Raw genomic sequence first — 19,717 nt, forward strand, 5'->3', positions numbered from 1 at the left:
TCAGCACTTACGTCACATCTTTTTGAAAATTAATACGTTGCAAGAATTTGTCAGGCATTGGTGCAACGCTATGAGTATATTAATTCCAAAATATTAAAATTCAACCTACCTCTGTAACGGAATCCAATGGCAATAAGGGTCCATTATTTTTCAATTCTCTTTCAAAATAGTTGATAAGAGACGTCACGAGCTCTTTGCACCGAGTGTCTAAGAACTTGGGTATTATGCCGACAATAACAAGAACAATGCCGATAATAAATAACCAGGAGCACTATTTTAGTTCTCAAAATAACAGATTTTTACCGCAAAAGTTCATGAATAAAGAAAATAAGGGTTTAAAACATCAAAAACAACAAAAGCTAACGAAAAATGACGGTTTCACAATTTCAACTGTCAGAGCAATCAGGAAACGTTAACAAAATAGTGTTGTGTTTCGACAATAAAATATATTTTTATTCTTTTTTAGTATGTTAAATTTGTGTGACTTGTCATTTTACGTAAGTCGACTCTCAATCGTTACATTTTGTGACGTGAATAGAAAGTTACGTGATTTGTGCCATAGTAATTATTTCCCATATTCATGTTGATGCCAATCAGGCCTTACGTCGCAGTCGGCCCTTTCCGCTCTACCTCGGGCGGGAAACTTGAACGAGGAGCGCGGAAAATCTCGTAGTTTCACCAAAAATCTCTTGGCGGACGCTCCTGGCTCGGACAATCTATTATGTCCACCGGCGAAATCGTGGGTTTTACGTAGGCCTCGGTGATTTATCAGTGACATAAAGTGGAGTTTGTTTATGATTTCGTCTGGAATTTCGTTTGATGTTTTTACCGCTTGAAGGTGAGTAATTACGCTTTTAGCGATAAAAAAAAAGGTTTTCAATATTTATGAGTAGAATAAGTTTCATCGGAGGCTAAAAATAGGCCCCCCCTGGGGAGAGCCTGAACCCCTAAACTCCAACTCTATATTTAGGCACATAGAGAGTATTACAAGAGATTCGACGTTGCGAGTTTTATTACCATCTACATTTAGTTTGTTTCAGAAAACCTGGGTTTTACGGGCGCTTTTTTTACTTCCTTTCACGGTGAGGATCGCTATTGCTTAATTAATGCCGCCGTACAATGAATAATTTAAAATGCAAATAAGCATCCAGGCTAGTACTTCACATCCACTTCACAATGTTTCGCAAATGTGATGGAGTTGGTTAAAACCAGGGCAAAGTTTCGAGATTAATCAAAATTGGGTTTGATAATTTGTGTGGTCAGTCCCAATAGAATCGAATGATGGGAGTATGTTTATATCAGATTGGATTTGCTGGGGATTTATGGGTTGAGTGGGGTTTGGAGAGTTCGAAACAATGGTTTATATTAGAGTGATGGAGGATGGAAGTTTTACAATGATGATCTTTAATGTATTAGCTCCGCTCCAACTGGGAACATCTAATTTCGGATCGTCAGGAACAATCAAAAATATGTATAAGAGGTCTCGGTTGCTATGCTGCGCATATTTATGAATGTTTCTGGCGGTCCTCAAATGGTTTTTCTCTCGGTTGAACTAGACTTATTATGCTAAGACAAAAATTTAGTTTTTGCCCCATCTTCCCCTTAATGGTCTTCAACTAAATTAACCACGTTTTACCGAAACTTTCCCTGGAGCGCGCTATACGCCCATTCTAAAAATCCTCTAGCACACTAAGGTAGGTTTTTTGAACATGGAAAAGTCGACAGGTATATGCCCTAAGACCACCTGAAGTGCAGCTTCATATCCCAGCAACAGGCAAATAGTTTTTTCAATTTAAAATTTTTAAATGAGCCACATACAGGAAATTTTATTTTGTTTGAATTATTAGAGTACGTGAAAGTAACTTAACTACTAAAAAAAATGCCATGGGCATTGATCTGGTTTGGCATATGCCGCGGATTGGATCAACAAAAAGACAAAGTCAGTTGCTCAAAATTGCCAACGTTTCCCAGCTTTATTGCTGCATTATCAGGACAGCAAAATCGATATAAAAACCTACATGTATCTGTACGGGTACGGTGCGTAATTCGTATTGTAGTCATTTTAGGGGCACATCTTGGACCTATACTTAAGTAGTAACTTCAATCAACTTAATACTTTTTTTGACGCATTTATAATTGCTGACCGTGCACGACCAGTAGCAAATAAATCGATGCATAAAGCTTTACGCAGAGATTATTAATCATCACAGTAATTAAGAACACAACAGGTTGAATTTTTTTTTAAACCAACATCCACATGAGCGGCCGAGAATGCAATAAATGTGATCTACAGCTACTGGTTCAGATTTGTCGGCAGGGCCAAGAGAGAAAAAATCATAAATTATTTTCCTTTCACTTGCGTTCCTGATTTGCTTTATTTGATGGAAACTCATATTTTTGATGGCAGTGTTCACTATAATTTTACTTATGTCGTGTGTAGGCCATCTGTGTTTGATTTTTTTAAAATGTTAATCATTGCTCGTTCTGTAATTAGATGGTATGTCCCATAAAGAAACCTCCAAAAATTAAAAAGTTTGTCCTGTTTTACCCTATGTTCTCCCAGAGCAGTTGGATTTAATTTAATCAGATAATTTCTTTCATGGTTTTGATGTTGTTTTAATCTTTGTTTTAGGTACCTGGATGTTTTATTTATGTAACACTTATTACACGTTCTACACGGAATATTGTAGATTAATTTTGATTTTTGCGGAATTTCCGCGCTTGCCTTTCTCTTTGTGAAACAAATTTCTCCACAAATTTTGTGTTCCGACTTTTTTCAGCTATTTTCATTTTTTTTAATATCTTCCGCTTCGCACTTTTGTACTAAACTGTGTTAATTTTGCTAGCTAATGTTGTATGTGGGAGGCCTCTTAAATGGTTTTAAATGATGGGAGATATACTAAATTAAACAAGGACTAGTTTTTTATTTATTAATTAAAGATATAAAGAATCTCAGCGATTGAGACTAGACCTTTTCAGGGTGTATCACGTACTTTACGTAGTCACGCTTCACACACTCCAGTTCTCCTGTGGCGGAATTGTGCACTATTAGTTATTGAACACCCTGTATCATTACAGCGATACAGCTCCTCCACCAATTTGTCAATAATAGTTCTATAAAATCGAACTCCCATACCATTTATCACCTGTATCCAACCCAATTTATAAGTCTTGAAAGCTGGTTCGAAACGATAGTTGCATTCAACTTTGCAGAACATGTTCGCTTCTGATTGATCGATAAGGAAACTTTTACAAACCCCCTGTGATATCCTACAGATTTAATATATCATGCTACATCCGGTACTAAATACAAACTCGCCCCAGATGCATACCAAATGTAGATATGAACAAAAACAAGATGAGGCCGCCGCGTAGTCCGTTATATTATGATAACAACTGTGTTGTCCGGCGACATTGTTCGTTTTCATTCAACTGTAAAATAGATATAAATATGTAAAGCATAATGTACCCGGTAAAACTGATGTAATGCATATTATTATTTCCAATCTCGGAGGGGGATTTGGGGCGAGAAGCACAAAGACGTTCTTCCACGGTCCATAAATCAAAAAGTCTCGACATGCAGTGCAAAATATCGACAGTTTTTGTCGCTTTGCTCCTGATTGAGTTCGCAAATAGATGGGAAAATGGAAAGGTCATTTGCATGGATGACTAAATTGGGCTATACGTCTTCGCCGATGCTATTAGCGCGAAGCTTTTAAATTTCCAACAGAAAGAATAATCCGACTAACATTCTTAACAAGAATTACTTTCAGAGGAACTCAAAAAGTATGAAATATCATTCAACTTCCCGAGGCAAAACTATTTAGGTTTGGAAACTCACTTTTTCGAGATTGTTCTTAGGCTGCTGCAGTGTTCCTGAAAGCTCTCATGCCAGGACTTTCTTCGGAAAAGTATTTATAAAGTTGATATCGCAATTTTTCACAGCAGATATTTTTCGAAGATCACTCGATAACCGTCTAAGACGAGAGGAGTTCCCAAAAGTTCACTTAAAGGGGAAAAAAGTCACAACTCTCTTATGACGGGTCGTATGGGTATTTAGGATTTGTAAATGAACAAAGTCCTTTAAAGCTGTGTTGTGCTTATTCTGAAACGAGATAGGGAAAGATGATTTATACATTTCCCAAGGGCATTTTGGAAGAAATGTTCCATTCTGTTTACTTTATCTCCTCGGAGATTAGGCCTCTTTTATTTCAGATGAAATATACGAAAGCATTTCAAGGCTTATTACGTAATTCAAATTGTGATCCGCTTAACAACCAACGGCCATTTTTCTACTAAAATAAATTGTTGACGACGAAAACAATGACGCTAAACTGTAAAATGTAAAACAGGAAAAAAATGGTCTATTAGCTTTAAAACACTTGTACTGTTTTTTTATCTCTCTTTCAAACAAAATTCAATGTGTACGGACATTTTTACAATGGATCATTATATGATAAATAGTTTTAATAGTCTTATGCATCGGATTTCTCGATCTCCAAGGTATTTGCGGATCAACCAATTTGCCTTTCTGCCATTAGACCGCAAAGGTTTGCCTAAATTCAAAGAATCTACTGATGGTCATCCCTCTCTCACCTAAATAAATTGGTAGCCGGAAACATAGGTTCGGCAAAACCACAGCTTTGAATAATTTAGCAAATTTCATGGCTCAAAAACACAGCCCCGTTGCGGATTTGTGGCTTAAACTATGCAGCAATTTCTAAAATTGAGGTTGGATTACCGTGGATAAAATTTCCAAAGTTGGCGAAAGCGTAAAGGATAGTTTGGAACAGTGAAAAACAACGCTTGTGGTTAAATCTGGATGCTTGCAACGATAGAAACGAAACGTTAAATAATTCATTATCTCAAGGAAATCTTCAGGCATTTAGCATGGTATTAAAAATCACATTATTAAATCGAAGTAACATGGAGCGAAATCAATATTTAAATTCGAAACTGCATGGGAAATTTAAATTTTAATCAGAAAGTCCTTCGGTATAAAAAGAAATGTACGATTTCAATTTAGAGCTTGAATTCGACAATTTGTTTGCCGAATCAGGCGCAGAAATCTTCCGAAAATTAACAGGAAGGCTGTATCTTGCTGCTGCTTTAATAAGAAAGTGCCGTTTAATTTTATTTTTGCTTATTTGCTTTTTCTTTCGTTTCAACTAAAACTTGATTCCTGCGAGTGAGGAAGAGGGGACATTATTTGCCCCATCTCCCCTGAATCACAACTAAAAAACTTACATCTTGCCCTAGTCTCCCCTGAACTATAAGTTTACTCACTCTAAACCACATTCCCCTGAATTAGACAGAGGCAGACATACCGTACATCCATGATAGGGTTAGTTATCTTAAAAATTTAACCTTGCGGCTGTTTGTGTTATCAGGTAAGGACCGAGACATGTCCGATGTCCGTCTATTATGCAGGGGAAGATCAAGTAAATTGTAACTAATTTCTAAAATTTCCAGGTGAAGGAAGGGAACGTGGTGATTTTTTCAATTAATAAATTTTGCGAATTGTTGTATTGTATGCATAGTTTTTTGACGAATTCTTGCTGGTTTTATATTGTATAAAAGCCGATTTAATCAAATCACCGGCATGGCAATAAAAATCGATTTTGCCAAATGGCTTGTGCAATATATTTCAATATGCTATTTGCACGGCAAAAAAAACGGAACTATCGATTCCTATAAATCAAGCATTCAGGTTAGGGAAGATAAAATGGCGTTGTTTTTTGCCGTTCTCCCCTCCCTTGATTAAGTTTACAAATATACGGGAAATGGAAAGGTCATTTGCATGGATGAGTAGATTAAGTTATACATCTCTGTCGAGACTATTAGCTGAATGGAACTGGGTTAGCAGTTTAAAACGATCTGACTCGGCATTTAACAACATTTTCCGCCGTGTCTCTGGGGTCCTTTATTGCCACGTCGGAAAAAAATACTCTTGTCGTTTATTCCAACGAGATTTTCAGGAGGTAGTTTATCGAATATCCATATTCCTGAAACTTCGTCCTTTGTCAGCTTCTAAACTGAGAAGCTAAAGGGATTCAACCAAAACTGTGTCTCAGCCGTCTAAGTTTGTCCATAAATTAGTTCTAGTCCACGGTATTCCCATCCTAAGGGCGAACGATAAATAAACGAATATTGAAACGACAAAAAATAGATGTAATTAAGGAAAGTAAATTGTTTATGCGTCAGAGCAGTGTTTCCCTAAAACACATTTGTTTAGTGGCATTAGTTGACAGCACCATGAATTGACTTATGTACTTACGTATTTGTTGAATGGTTACATTTATACACAGGAAAACGCAAATCTCTGTATTGTATTGTTACTGTCGTGATATAAATTAAAACGACTTTGTCGCTTTCAATATGAGAAATGTGCTAGATGTGTTCGGGTAAACAACCAAGAGCACCCACGAATACGGCAAATAATCGAATTAGAAAATAATATATTCCATTAGTATTTAAATGTGGAAGATAAGGAAAAATGCAATATTCGAATATCTCGATGACGCCGCGCCTAAGAAGAAAACTAATTAAATCTGAATCAGGCCTAATCTGGTGCGACACACCTTGTTCCCTCGAGCAACAGACTGGATTAAATTGCGGCGGTTTACTAAAGCCAAGTGTCAACTGGCTGCTATCTTGCACACCTAATGCCGGGCCAATTAGTTTGGCATTAATAACTGGTTCCTATACCGGTAAACATTTCCGAGTTTTGTTGACATTGTAACAGGATTTGGTCAGATGCCTTAATTAACACATTAAAATCGATTTTTCATTAAACTTAAATTATTTCCAAATGAGTGTGGTCGCCTAATGAGGAATTACCTGTTTTGAGGAGCTGATTCGCATAACTTGCGCAACAAGGAGCTCGCAGAACTATGTAAAAACTCTGTACAAATCTTGGTAAAGAATAACCATGAGCAAACATGGCACCAAAGAGACTCACAAAAACGTATTTATTATTGACATCTAAAATGACGTTACAAACTTGAGACCAACTATTTATTAAAACTACGTTACAACAAAGGTTTAGACACTTTTTTAAGTCTGCCGGTTTCGGTAATATGGTAATGTAATAGTTATTCACGTATAGAGGGCTGAAAGAACAAGATTACGCCTACGGTCGGAGTTTTCTTTTATTGGGTCAAGGGTCTAATTCCTCTTTCGGTCCGTTTAGTACAATGTTTTATACATAAATAATATTTTTTTAAATCTTCTGCATTCAAGTAGTTATTTGATTAAATGCGGTTAAAAAATTAATGCAGAAGTTATTTTTTACTTTACGACCCTTTGCCATGAGCGACGTGAAAAATTCTTTAATAACACCACGAGAGCGAAACTCGAGTGATATTTCTGTAAAACAAATTTTGTCAAGTCTTGTTCTTCATTGAGAATTCCGGCCCATTCAGGAGTCGGAAGTTCCTCCGGGAGGAAGTTCGACTTGTGAACGGGACAGAAGGCTTTCCTCACAATAAGGACGTTCTGTTACACGGAACGGGAAGGAGTTTACATGAGGTAAAAAAAGAGGGTGGATTAAGGTCAGAAGTTCCTCCAGGACAAGCTTTCGACTCTCTAATAGGATAGGATACATTCCTCATAAAGAAGGCGGGTCGTTTTATAAAGGAGAAAAGAGCCTACATGAGGTAAAAAAGGAGGGTGGATTAACTTCGAAAGGTCCCCCGGGAGGAGCTCCCCGGAGGAGAATACTTCCGAATAGGATAGGATACTCTCCTCATAAAGAGTGTTTAGCGGAAGGGAAAGGATCCCGCATGAAGTAAAAAAGGAGGGTGGATTAGGTAGCGAAAAGGGCACCTAAGGGTCTAATCGCAGGGCTTTACCACTACTGCTACTGCTAATCTTTCGGCAAATTTACAATAGCTCAAAGGTAATATTGAATAATTAATAGAATTTAGTTTCCCATGAGAGAGATATTATAGATTTCAGGTCATTAGTCATGATCCCTTTGCGTAAATAGTTATGCCTTCGTCGAATTCACGCCGGTGTCTTAATTAACATTGAATACAAAGTAGACTTGTATTCTACGGAAAATGGTTAAGAAATGTTGTTCTGGTCTAATTTTTGTAATATTTCGATTAGGTAAATAAAATATTAAAACTCATAATATCAAATAAAGCGATAAAGGCTAAGAGTTATATAACAACATTAGCCTTATTTCAGATTCAAAAGTTTTGCACCTGCCCAATAATACATCGAAGTCAACAATCATCAAATAGGTAAGGGATTCGCGCACATTTTCTCAGGATCACTCTTATATTATGAACTTCTTCGCGGTAGAATTCAAAGAAATCCCGATTCCCAGAAGTAAACAGAAAGTTCTAGCGCTTGTACTTCCAGAAACGTTTTCCAAATTAAAAGCAGATCCATGTAATATACCCCAAAGTGCTTTCATACTGAAGGTAGAGTTTTCAGTCTAACTAGCTGTGCTGGGAGCACTTGATGTTAAACAATAACAAAATCTTTCAAGGGAAACTTTCGCAGGTATAAAACGTTATGTAAAATAAATTCCCAATTTAATGTTTTAGACAAAAATCTCTATCGGGTAGGAAAGCGCTATATTGCATTGAATGTTCGAAAAAAAGCAGTTTAAAACAAAGACCTATGAAGCCCTAAAGCCATTATTTAAAAATTAATTAATTCTTTACATGGAGTTTTACCGTAAAATATCAATACGCCCAGGGCGGAGAGCTTTCAAATAATTACCGGTCGAACTTACTCCAGTTTCCTGCTTTATTTTACGTCCTTTATAGCCCAGTTTCAGCAGGTAAATTTGTACACCGACGAAAAAGCTTTTTTAATAAACTTTGGGCTTTTTGTAAGGTTTTAATATTGCAGAGTGGCTATTCAAGATTTAACGTACTGAAGGACAAAATTCTGGCCGCAAGTTAGGAACGTCTTCATATCTCGGAGAGGTTAAAATCGATTAAAACGTTGACGAAACTTTTCCGGCACATCATCGTGAGTTTTCCTTCCACAAGCCATAATCAGCGGATTTATGAAATTTGTTTGAAAGCAGCAAATTAACCCAGTTACCACACGAAAACATCGATTTTGGGGTTAAGGCTGTAGAACAAATAAACCAAAATGAATATACCAAAAATTGCAAACCTGTTGATTATCCCGTATAAAGACATCTTTTTATGTGCCTTATTTACATCGTGGAAACCAGACAAAGTTTTCCAAGTGCAATTCCAGAGTCGCGAACGCATTTACATCCAGCAGCGTACCTAACTAAAAATTCTATGCCATTTCTTTGTTCAGTTTCCAGAAAAGAGTTCATGAAATTTAACAGTCACTATTCCCAAAGAGCAGTTTTAATGAAACAAAAGTACGGCTTCGCGATTTTTAATGAGAAAATGTTGCTCGCAGAAAATGTAATTTCGTTTCATTCTTGCGGAGGTGACAACCTGCAATATTCACAGAAATTATTTGAACGGCAAGGAGGCTTGTAAAAATGCAATTCAATTTTTACAGTGTTTATACATAATATGGGGATCTCGTCAACGGTAATTGGTACTGGCTTGGTTAAATGGCGAAAAAGTTCCATATTTGACGAAATTTCGATTTTATTTCTCTCTCCGAGTCATGGCATAAAATAAATTAAAATTAAACTCACCTTTCCATGGCACTTTTCAGTGTATTTTAACGTGACGCTCTTGATTTCATTCTAGACGTTTCGTCTGTCAGGGCTCATCACCAATTTTTTTCTTAATACGGCCCTGATAAGTTTTTCGCAGTTTTCAGACGTCGTTCTATTATAAATTCATTGATGTGTCATACTTAGTCATCAATATTAATATCGAAAATCAACAAGTTTTTTTAGTTTCTATTTATATTCTATTATAAATTGAGAAAAAGATAAAAATTAAATTCTAAAATTTTGTTTTTTCCAAAAAAAACCTAAAAAGAAATAGCTATTTATATAAGCAGTGATGTGCGTAATTTAACGTAACGAGTGCGATTTTGCGGAACTATCGAAGCGAGGTCTCGCAAATCATATGAACGCGAATTAGATAATATGCTATTTCCTGATGAGTTTCACACATGATTTTTTCCTGGTTTGGCGTAGGAAAAGAGAATACTAACAAAATGACGTACAATTAAACATACATCCAGGTAAATTTACGTGCATAATTAATTTTACTGTGTAATATACAGGTATCACTAGTTCAAGTCGGAACATTGGAATTGTGCAAGTGGGAGAAGGACCCCATCAGTTTTAACATACCTTCGACAAACGTCATCAAAATGCGTTGAGGATTAGCGGTTGAAGTGGGCGGAGTCAGTTCGGCCCGCCTCTCCACTACGGTGTTTAGATTAGTATCGATTTCGCTGCGACGGAAATTTTTAAACATATCAAAGCAAAAAGCAGAAATGTAAATAAATGTAAAAAAAGGAAAATATAATAATTCTGAGCGTTATAATCGCAACTCCCTATATGCTTTACCTGCATTGGTCAATTTATTTATTTTGCGATATCATTCTATTTCACCTCGAGAATATAGTCAATGTTGCCGGTTCAATCTTGGATCCACCATGGGATCATAAACAAATATCAGCAAATTCAAGTCATTATATTAACCAATGACGTACCTGAGTTATACTATAATGAGGAAATGTACAATAATTTATAAATAAGTGAAAATTCGAAACTAATGTAGTCCAGTACTACAATTTATATCAGTAAAAATTCTGAAACAATGAGAGATCTGGCAAAACATTGGACTGACTCCGCCCACTTCAATTGCTAGTCTCTCAACCCACTTCGTTGGTCTTTGTTAGATGTATATTAAACCTTATGCGATCTTCTTCCTACTTGTGCAACTCCCATGTTTACTTATTGCCGACATATTTTTGGTAAAATTTCAGCTATGGAGTTGATTACTAATAATAATGATCTAGAAAAATGTTGGGTACATACGTAGATTATCCGAAGATTTTTTTAATTTAACAATTTCTTTTAAAAAGACTTAGAGAATATTTAGATATTTTTGACGCAATAATTAATAAATGAAAATTTGAACGATTTCGGATCGACGAGGCGAACTTAAATTTCTTATTATTTCATTTCTTAATGTTTTTTATTCAAATTTATTTAAAGACCTTCGATGAAGCTGGAGCACTCTTGCACCCACAGAAATTGATTTTACAGGCTCTCTGTGCAAAAATGTTTCATCATTTAATAAATTTCTAATTATTAAAAATTCAAGTGTCCGTCTTATTTTGTGATTATTTGCGCCCGGCCAGCGGAATGACCGTTGAGCTTGTGAACTTGGATTTTGAAATTTTATTATAAAACCTAAAAACGCAAAAAATTCTAAGCTGAAACTATTTTTCGCAGAAAAGAAATCTTCTATTTAATCTAATTACTTAAACGCAAACAGACCGACCTCTGCTGTTGGTCGCTAATGGCACACTCCGTTTATCGCCTTTGCTGTTTAAAGCAGACAACTGTAAATATTTGTAATATTTACGCACGTGAAATGTAAATGTGTCCTTAAACTTTTAATAAGTTTCTAAATTAGTGTCTCCTCTTGAAATCATCTGATGGATTCTCCATCTCGAGAGCAACATAGAGTTATATTAGGGGCACTCTTAGCTGCAAACAACGGATTTGAATAAAGGGGTAGAGCCCTAAATTTCCTTAAGACATCTATATAAATTTAGCGCCATTGTTTGCGAGCTTAATTAATCTCCTCTAGCCCATTTAAAATCTAATTACAAGCTAATATATTTCAGTAAATTATGCCGAGTGCTAAGCATGTTTTTGTGACTGGGACGAGGATGGAGATATTTTAACGAGCGGTTAATCAAACGGCCATAAAAATTTCGATGGAAATTAAGCCTAGTGGAGTGGTCAAAATAAGGGAGGGTTATTTATTATTCTCTCCGAACATGTAGGAGTCAACACGAGTGGTTGAGCATCTCCACTGGGAAGCACGAGTTAAGATACTGCCAGCCAAATTGGATTTCAGTTACATGTCAATCCCAAATCAAAGTTTCAGAGGGGCCGAAACATGCCCTTCGAGCAGAACTTCTGCCTGAATTAAGCCGGTCATTAGAGTAAATAGATTTACTGATTGACGGAGAAAGATTGCCCGCTTTAAAGTTAAACCGGGAAATTTTTATTTTATTACAATGGCAAACACTCCTCGTTGACTTCAATTTGGGTATTTCGATGGGGACAAAAGCTTTTGAGGAGCGAAAGGCTCAAGAAAAAATCGCAACTTCCATACAAGCAAGCCGGAAGTAAATCCGATGGATGCACAGTTGCTTTCTCGGAAATTCCCTAGAAATAAACGAAAAAGTCACCTGAAAGCCTTTATAAGCTCTTGTCAGGTGAATAGCATGTGCTCTTTATTGTTTTGGATCCCTTTGAAAAACAGGCTTAATGTGATTGTCTCGGCGCCCCCTCTGTATTACAACCAATGCCTTGATAGCAAATTTGTAAGTTCTCGGGCGCGATTGCGTTTCATCGTTCCATAGATAAATATTTGGACAGACCTTTATCGCAGAAAAACTGAGCAGAGAAACATCACGAAACATAACGTGACAACGTAATTAAACCCTAAAGTAAAATACATGAAGAACATACACTCAACGTTACCACGGATACCGGATTTTAATTACATTTGCGTATAGCTTCGCGTTTACCAGTTTGATTCCAAACATGCCCGTCGACTGGATTTAATGCGATAAAGAACTCCAGGTTTTCCAGACGTCAATTCGAATACCTCTTTGCCTTTATGCAACCGAAAAACTTGAACAAAGTTGAATTTTCTCTCGGTATATTCATTGAAGTTCCCTCTTCTCGAGTGATGGAAGTATGACCTGCTAGAGGCGAAAGTTATTGCAGTAAATTGTCCGGTCCAATGTCAAGAACGGCGCTTTTAAGGGCACCGCAGCACTAACCCTAAGACCCTTTCTTTATCCCCCTTGAGGGTTATAGCTGTTTTATGCAGTTGTAACATGAGACATTCCTCGTAACGGCCGGATAATAATGCAATTTTAGATAAATCTAGAAACAATTTATCTGAGAACCGATTATCTTTTTCACGCAGTCTTTTTCGGCAAATGCAAGACTTTTTACGACTCTCCTCAATTGGACTGCTAAAGGCCCAAATACCCCAAACGAATTTAGTTTTTTGTCGGTGTGTTTCTTATCCTGCTGGGTTTGTTTTGCTACACGAGATTATGCCTGTTAGACACGGCAGGATTACTCGGATGAAAACAAACCGAAAGTTTTGAATTTCATGACGCGAAAATCGTAACAACGAAAAACGCGTAGACCATGGCAAATTTAGTTCCAAAATGGTTTGAAACTAGAATTCACATTTTTCTACTTCGAAGATTAATGCAGCAACTTTACTCCATGTGAGGGATATATTAAAGTGCCGATTAAAGCGACTAAAGCGAGTCCCTTTCCTGCGGCCGGTGAGCAAATTTCGCCGCAGGATGAAAGGCTTACTTTAGCCTCTTAATACACATATTATTATGACCATTGTCCCGAAACAACCATATTTAAAAGATTATTTCAGACTTTTTACATTCACGGATAACAGTTATTTCCTTCGCCATTGTATCAAGATGCACAGGCAGCAATTTAAAATCGGAGCATTCTAGTAGTCGCTCTCTGTGCTCGTTTGATTCGCCGGATTTACTTAAAGCTTTCTCGATCCTAATTGGAAAATTGCATTCCACGATTTAGGCAAAAGCAAATGCTACAGACTCATCTCAGTGAATGAAAATATCCGTAAATTCGATAAAATATTAAAGAGCCGCAATCATGCTGCGGCTAGTTTTTCATATAGAATGGTGATTTATGAATTTTAGTCGGATTTATTAAAAAATATCGCGCTCGAGCGGCCATGAATTTAAATGTCTGGATTAATTTTACGTCCACTTTTAATAAGGGTTATTGATTTATATCTCTGAAAATTGGCAGAAATTCATTTTTAGACGAATAAAACGAGCGAACGATTGTTGTATTAATTATATTTCCAATTTTCGATTCTAACTAAAAATATTTTGTAGTCTTGATAATTTGGCGAAAGACAATTTTGGTGTCAACAGAATTAATCCAATCTTGACAATCAGGTGAGGACCACGGTGATGTTAATGTAACAGAATTTCGCGTGAGTTAATATAAAATCTCCGCTATAATATATAGCGTTTCAACTAAGGCCTTCTAATTTCGATTTCAAACTCAATGAAAACTACATACAAGTAATCTGAAGCAGTCCAAATAGCTTTACGCCAATAGGGCAGGGTTCAATCGTATATATCGCACATGGACTGGCAAATAGAGAACATCAAAAGATATTGTTATATATAAATATATATAATACATGTAATATATATAATATATATACGCAGTTTGAACGATGAAATCGATTTACAGGCGAGCAGTGAACGTCTGGAATTTTCCCACACAGCCGGATAAGCTTTATGTTAACTATGAAGCTTCACCTCTGTGCTGTAATATACTGTTAGAAACTTTAGTGCAGGTTATAGATTTAATGTCTAATATGATGGTTTGCTGGATTTGTTGGTGTATATATGCATAAATCTGCATTCCTGTAGTGCGATGCAACACTCGTATAATATGCTTAATGCGAAAAGTTTTTGTGTTATTAATTTTCTTTAAAGGGTAAAAGAGAGACATTTTCATTTTCCAGAGAACTGGGACACTTGCCAATTTGTTTTCATTATTTCATTATACGAGAAAGCATGTTTGCTCTTATAAATTGAAACAAAACCCCATTAGGGATGAAATAATATGCGACAAGAAAAATTCGTTGTGGCACATATTTTTGTTATGTCTCACACGAATTTTTCTGAGACTTCGATTTGATGTTTTCCCTGCGAAACAAAATAACTAAAACGTTTTGGGGGCGAATTTTTATTGAAATTACCGGGAACGATGCGGTGCGTTGGCATCTCTCCTCAGCCGAAAAATTCTAATTGAGCCCCATGTGCACAATTTGAGCATTTGCTTTAGACTGGCAATTATCCGGCCAGGCTACAATTGCTGGTGTTTTTTTGACGGTTCTGGTGAACAATATACATTCTCTTTTTTGGGACAGTTTAATAATTTCGTTGCAGATTTTTCCTAACCGCACATAAACTAACGTCTACATTTGAGCACCAATTTCGCCAATTATTGCCATTTTAAAGCCCATTTGTAAGCTAATTTTACGTAACGAATACCTATTTAATTACGTTGCAGCTGAATATTTCTATGTTCCGCGAAATTAAGTCTGCCCTTGGAAAATGTAATGCCACTGCCGGAAAATGCGGCCGGATGGTGGTGCCGCACTCAAATCGTTTCCAAAAGATTTAAAGTGAGTTGGAAATTAAATCGATAACGTTCGCTTGTAGTTTTCAGATAATATCTGATGTGGCACTATGTTAAATTGTTTTGAACTCTTCAAAACACATTTTCTTTAGTAAATTATCAAGACCTGTCGCAATTTCAGTGGACCCTAATCCTTCACCATATTGTCAACGATATATTTTCCTCAATGTGAGGGGTTTCATGGAATATTTCGTGTACAAAACACTCCCTTGAGATTACAGTATGAATGATCGCCTTTAAGCTTGTTTCACGTCGGGGGTAAAGCTGTAAATTCCCTAATAAACATCCATTAATATCCCTCGTGAACTTTCCTTTTAGGGCAACAATAGGCAAATTTAAAAAGTTTTCGTGGTTATAACTCAGCAGGTCCCGAGCCGAGAATAAAATCCGAAGTTTTCCATGTTTCCTAACCGTCCCACATAAACAACGATTCACCACCAGTCTTTTACATTTAATACAGTTCTTGTATACAGTGTATCCGAAATAAGCGGGTCCAACATGGGGATCTAGAAAACGGTAATAGATACGGGTTTAGCGCGTCCACTTCTACTCACAATATGATAGCTAAACGCCACTCATTTTCACTCATTAAATTATGGATATATTAATGGCGGACCTCACAAGTCTTTAGAACAAAAAAAAAGTCCCGATTTTTAGTGCAGAGCGCATTACGGACATCTTTTTATTGCTGCGTTAACATTTGGGTGAGTCATCCATGAAGTGATATCAGTACGACCTGCTTTTTGTGAAGGTACAGCTGATCGGTTTTGGAAACGATACGCGCTAGGGAGTAACATGTGATGTTTCCAAATTTAGTAAAATGGGAGAAGTTCTGCATTCAAGGGAGTAGTTTCACGATGTAAACAGATCTACATAACTATTTTGATTCGAAACCCGGGAACTATTCCCTTGAATGTGCAATTTTTCTTCCATTTAACTAAATCTGTATCTATCACCGTTTACACGATTTCCGTGTTGGACATCTTTATCTTGGACGCACGGAAAAATACAGAGCAAAAGGGCTGTTATTAAGAAACAGGTGCTCTCGCTTGAAGTCTCTAAGAAAATTCCTACTTCAGGAAAAGGGACTCATTTAAAATAAAGATGAATTTACATCTGCGGTAATGAGGATTTTCTAATTAGGAAAATGCGGTGCAGCTATATGTATACAATTCTTGAGTGGAAAGGTACTTTTACGTAGTATCCGTTTTACTTTTTGTTAATTCCATTAATTTCTGTATTGGGACACAAAGATGTAGTTTTATGAATGAGCCTGAGGAAACTATCGGTGTGACTGAGTTGTTGTAATTTTTGACTATGATTAATCGATACTTAAGACCGCGCATTCGGCTGTCGTATTTCCTGCCTGAGGGAAAAACAGCACGATAAAGTAAAAGCTGCCCGATTGGAGACTTTGACAAATTAGGCGGAGAAAAAAGGCCCTGTGCATGGAGGGTTGTTTTTACAGTGATAAATCGGGGGCTTATTAGTGATAGTATATTCTCACACCAAAAACCTTCAGTTCCAGTGTTTTTCCTTAAATGGATTTTAAGTAATGTTCCTAAAGGTACGTCGGGTTAAACTTAAATAGAGGTAACATCGATATCTTGGAAAACCGTGGAAAAATTGTCTTAAATCGATACAAGATTCGAAACACAACCATTGGAGAACAATGTCCTCTAAAACTGAAAAAAGAACGCAGATAGAGCCTGGAAATGCATCTAATTTTTGATCTAGCGACTGTTAAAAAAAAAATATTGTGTTTATTGTCATTTCCGCCTTACATGACATTTACAATAAAAATAATCATATTTGAAACCGTTTAAAAAATCCGTTTAATAAAAATATATTACACTATTCAGCAATTTGGCGCATACACATTCCAGACATTTATCCACTTGATTTTTCTGAAACTTTTTAATTCGTTATTTTAAATATTTTTTAATCATTTTTTTAAATATTATTCTTCATGTAGGACAAGGTTAAGCTAACAATCAGGTGAATTAAAAAAAGGGGTCTCGCACTATCCGTAATCTTGGACCTTTTCTTGTCCAGAAACTTTTTGAAGAATATTAAATTTTGAACATTTTTTCGTTCGAAACAACAGTCATAGAATCATTTCGCGCGATGAAAGTGCATCAAAAATTCACAAAAAATAATCATGATTCGACATGTCCGAATCAATAAACTATAAAGAGGAAAAAAAGAGATTTCATTCGAGCGTCAATGATTCAAAAAACGCTAATGTCCCACTGAATAGAATCAAAGCGCCCGCGGTCATTTTATAGGGCCAAGGGCCACTTCAACGTAATGAAACGTTCGGGGCTCCATTATGACCCCGGGAATTTAATAATTCCGGAATGCAGGTTAAAAATGGCGTTACGTTGTGGGGTGTGCGTTTAATCACTGCGATCAACACGGGAAATTCGAGTTGCCAATAGTGCGGCTACTCTTCGCGCTGTGCCTTCAAGTGCTATTCAAAAGTTTTTGTTTCTAAAGAAATATTTAGGTTTCCGTTTTTCGGTAGTTTTATGCCTGCTTTTATCAATTGTTCTATTAACATGAAAGTAAAAAAAAAACCGAATAGCAACACAACTAGCCAGGAAAATGGCCTCATAACTTAGACACACGCCTGCCTTTTGATCCATTCATAACTAGCCTTAGGCACGCCATAAGCCTTGTAATAAACATCTAAGGCCAAAGCAAACTGCGACAACCATGTTTTGGATAGAAATATAGCCTTCATTTTTATGCTTTCTTGTCAGGAAGACGGATTGGGCTGTGAAGGCCGGCCGATGGATATATGATTGTCTCGGTGTCGGTATTTGAGACCATTCCATGTTTTTTGCTCAAAAATGAATCAAGATTGTCGGCAGGTTACTTACTTAATTACCGGCGAAAGAGGACTCGACAGGACTAGTAGTTAATTTGACCGGCAAGGAATTCAATTATGAGAAAAAACAATTTCTTGGAGGGACTGCTTGTCTGTTAAACTCGAGGCAGTATTGACTTTTAGAGAGAAAATTACTTTAGTTAAAATTATATGTAAGCAAGAAGTTAATTTATCTTGGAATTGGTTAGTTTAACTTTTGATACACACTAGTTGGTGATTCACGTAAGAATTTACAACATATTCAGAAAAAACGAACACTAAAGCGTTTCAAGCAAATTCTGTTTTTGTCCTGCGAAATAGACATTTTCATCGACTGTACCCGAATTGACGTCACCTCACGTTGACATTTATTCAATCTATAGCCCAAAGGGATTTTGAGTAAGCACGCAAGTGAGATTCAATAAAAATAAAAAAAAAGAGAATAGTAAATTTCTCGAGAATTCATGAGAATCCTTAGGGAGCCTGACAAATGAACGATTTGGAAGATATTTTGAGAATTGAAAGAAATTCAATCAAATTTAATAAGATTTTAAACCGCGGCAATGTGCCTTACGTTTTGAATCTATTCTCGCAGTTTTCCTCACCCGCGGTGCAGCTGCGGCTTGCCGAGGCAACCAGTCATACCCGCATGAATAAATATTTATGCAATCATAACTTCACATATTTATAAAGGTCTCACCATGATTTCAAATGTACGGGATCTCCGATGACGCCGAGTTAAGCCACTTTTTTTCAGATAAAATAGTTTGCACTTTTCTCCATATGGGGCACTTTACGCTAATTTTCCTGTCTTTGCGAATTATCGTCAACTTAACGCGGACCCTCGGCACAATTTTAACATCCTTTTAATTCACTTTTATTTAAAACTTTCCGTGTTTAAAAAAGTGTTCTTTCTAGCCTGGCAACTCTTCTCAAAACTGAACGTCAGTCGTCCATTGTTGATTTGCACAAACAAATGATGAGCGCGGCGTTGTCGCTTTTTTGATTTTGAAAGGCCCGTCTGCGAAGTTCGCGGGCTAATTGTTCCAGGCATCTTATCCTAAACGCCCTGTATACTTAATGTCGTTTTTCTTCACTTATTTCCAACTTCCTGTGTTTGGCCCCCTGACGGTCTGCTATTACTTTGCCTGACCGAACCCTCTTGTTCGCAATATTTTTATGAGTTTATACATGAAACACGCCCTATCGCAGAAGGTTTTAATTCGGTCATGCAGACTAAACATTACGGATATGGCATGCACCACCGATTTTATCAGGCCATTGTCCCAAGAATGTGAACGAGAGGACAGTACAAATATGAAAGCGAGGGCTATTTTTAGCAAAAAGGGGCCGTTTGTGTACTACGGAGATAAAGACATCAATAACATCGATGGAGCAAGCGAGAATTTGTTTATGAAGATTTCAATATTTCATAATAGCTCGTATGCAGCCAG

At 36.7% G+C, this 19,717-nt stretch overlaps 1 protein-coding gene across 1 annotated transcript in view; it reads left to right on the forward strand.

Annotated features, from left to right (window-relative positions):
- Positions 1–557: 557 nt before the first annotated feature.
- The window catches only part of kek3 (kekkon 3), a 66,834-nt gene continuing 47,674 nt past the window's right edge, over positions 558–19,717 (forward strand). The window contains exon 1 of the mRNA XM_066389559.1: positions 558–838. The gene's annotated coding sequence lies outside the window, so the exon portion shown is untranslated. The remainder of the gene's footprint in view (positions 839–19,717) is intronic.

Source organism: Euwallacea similis, chromosome 4 (assembly GCF_039881205.1).
Source record: "Euwallacea similis isolate ESF13 chromosome 4, ESF131.1, whole genome shotgun sequence".
In the NCBI taxonomy this organism is placed as follows: domain Eukaryota; kingdom Metazoa; phylum Arthropoda; class Insecta; order Coleoptera; family Curculionidae; genus Euwallacea; species Euwallacea similis.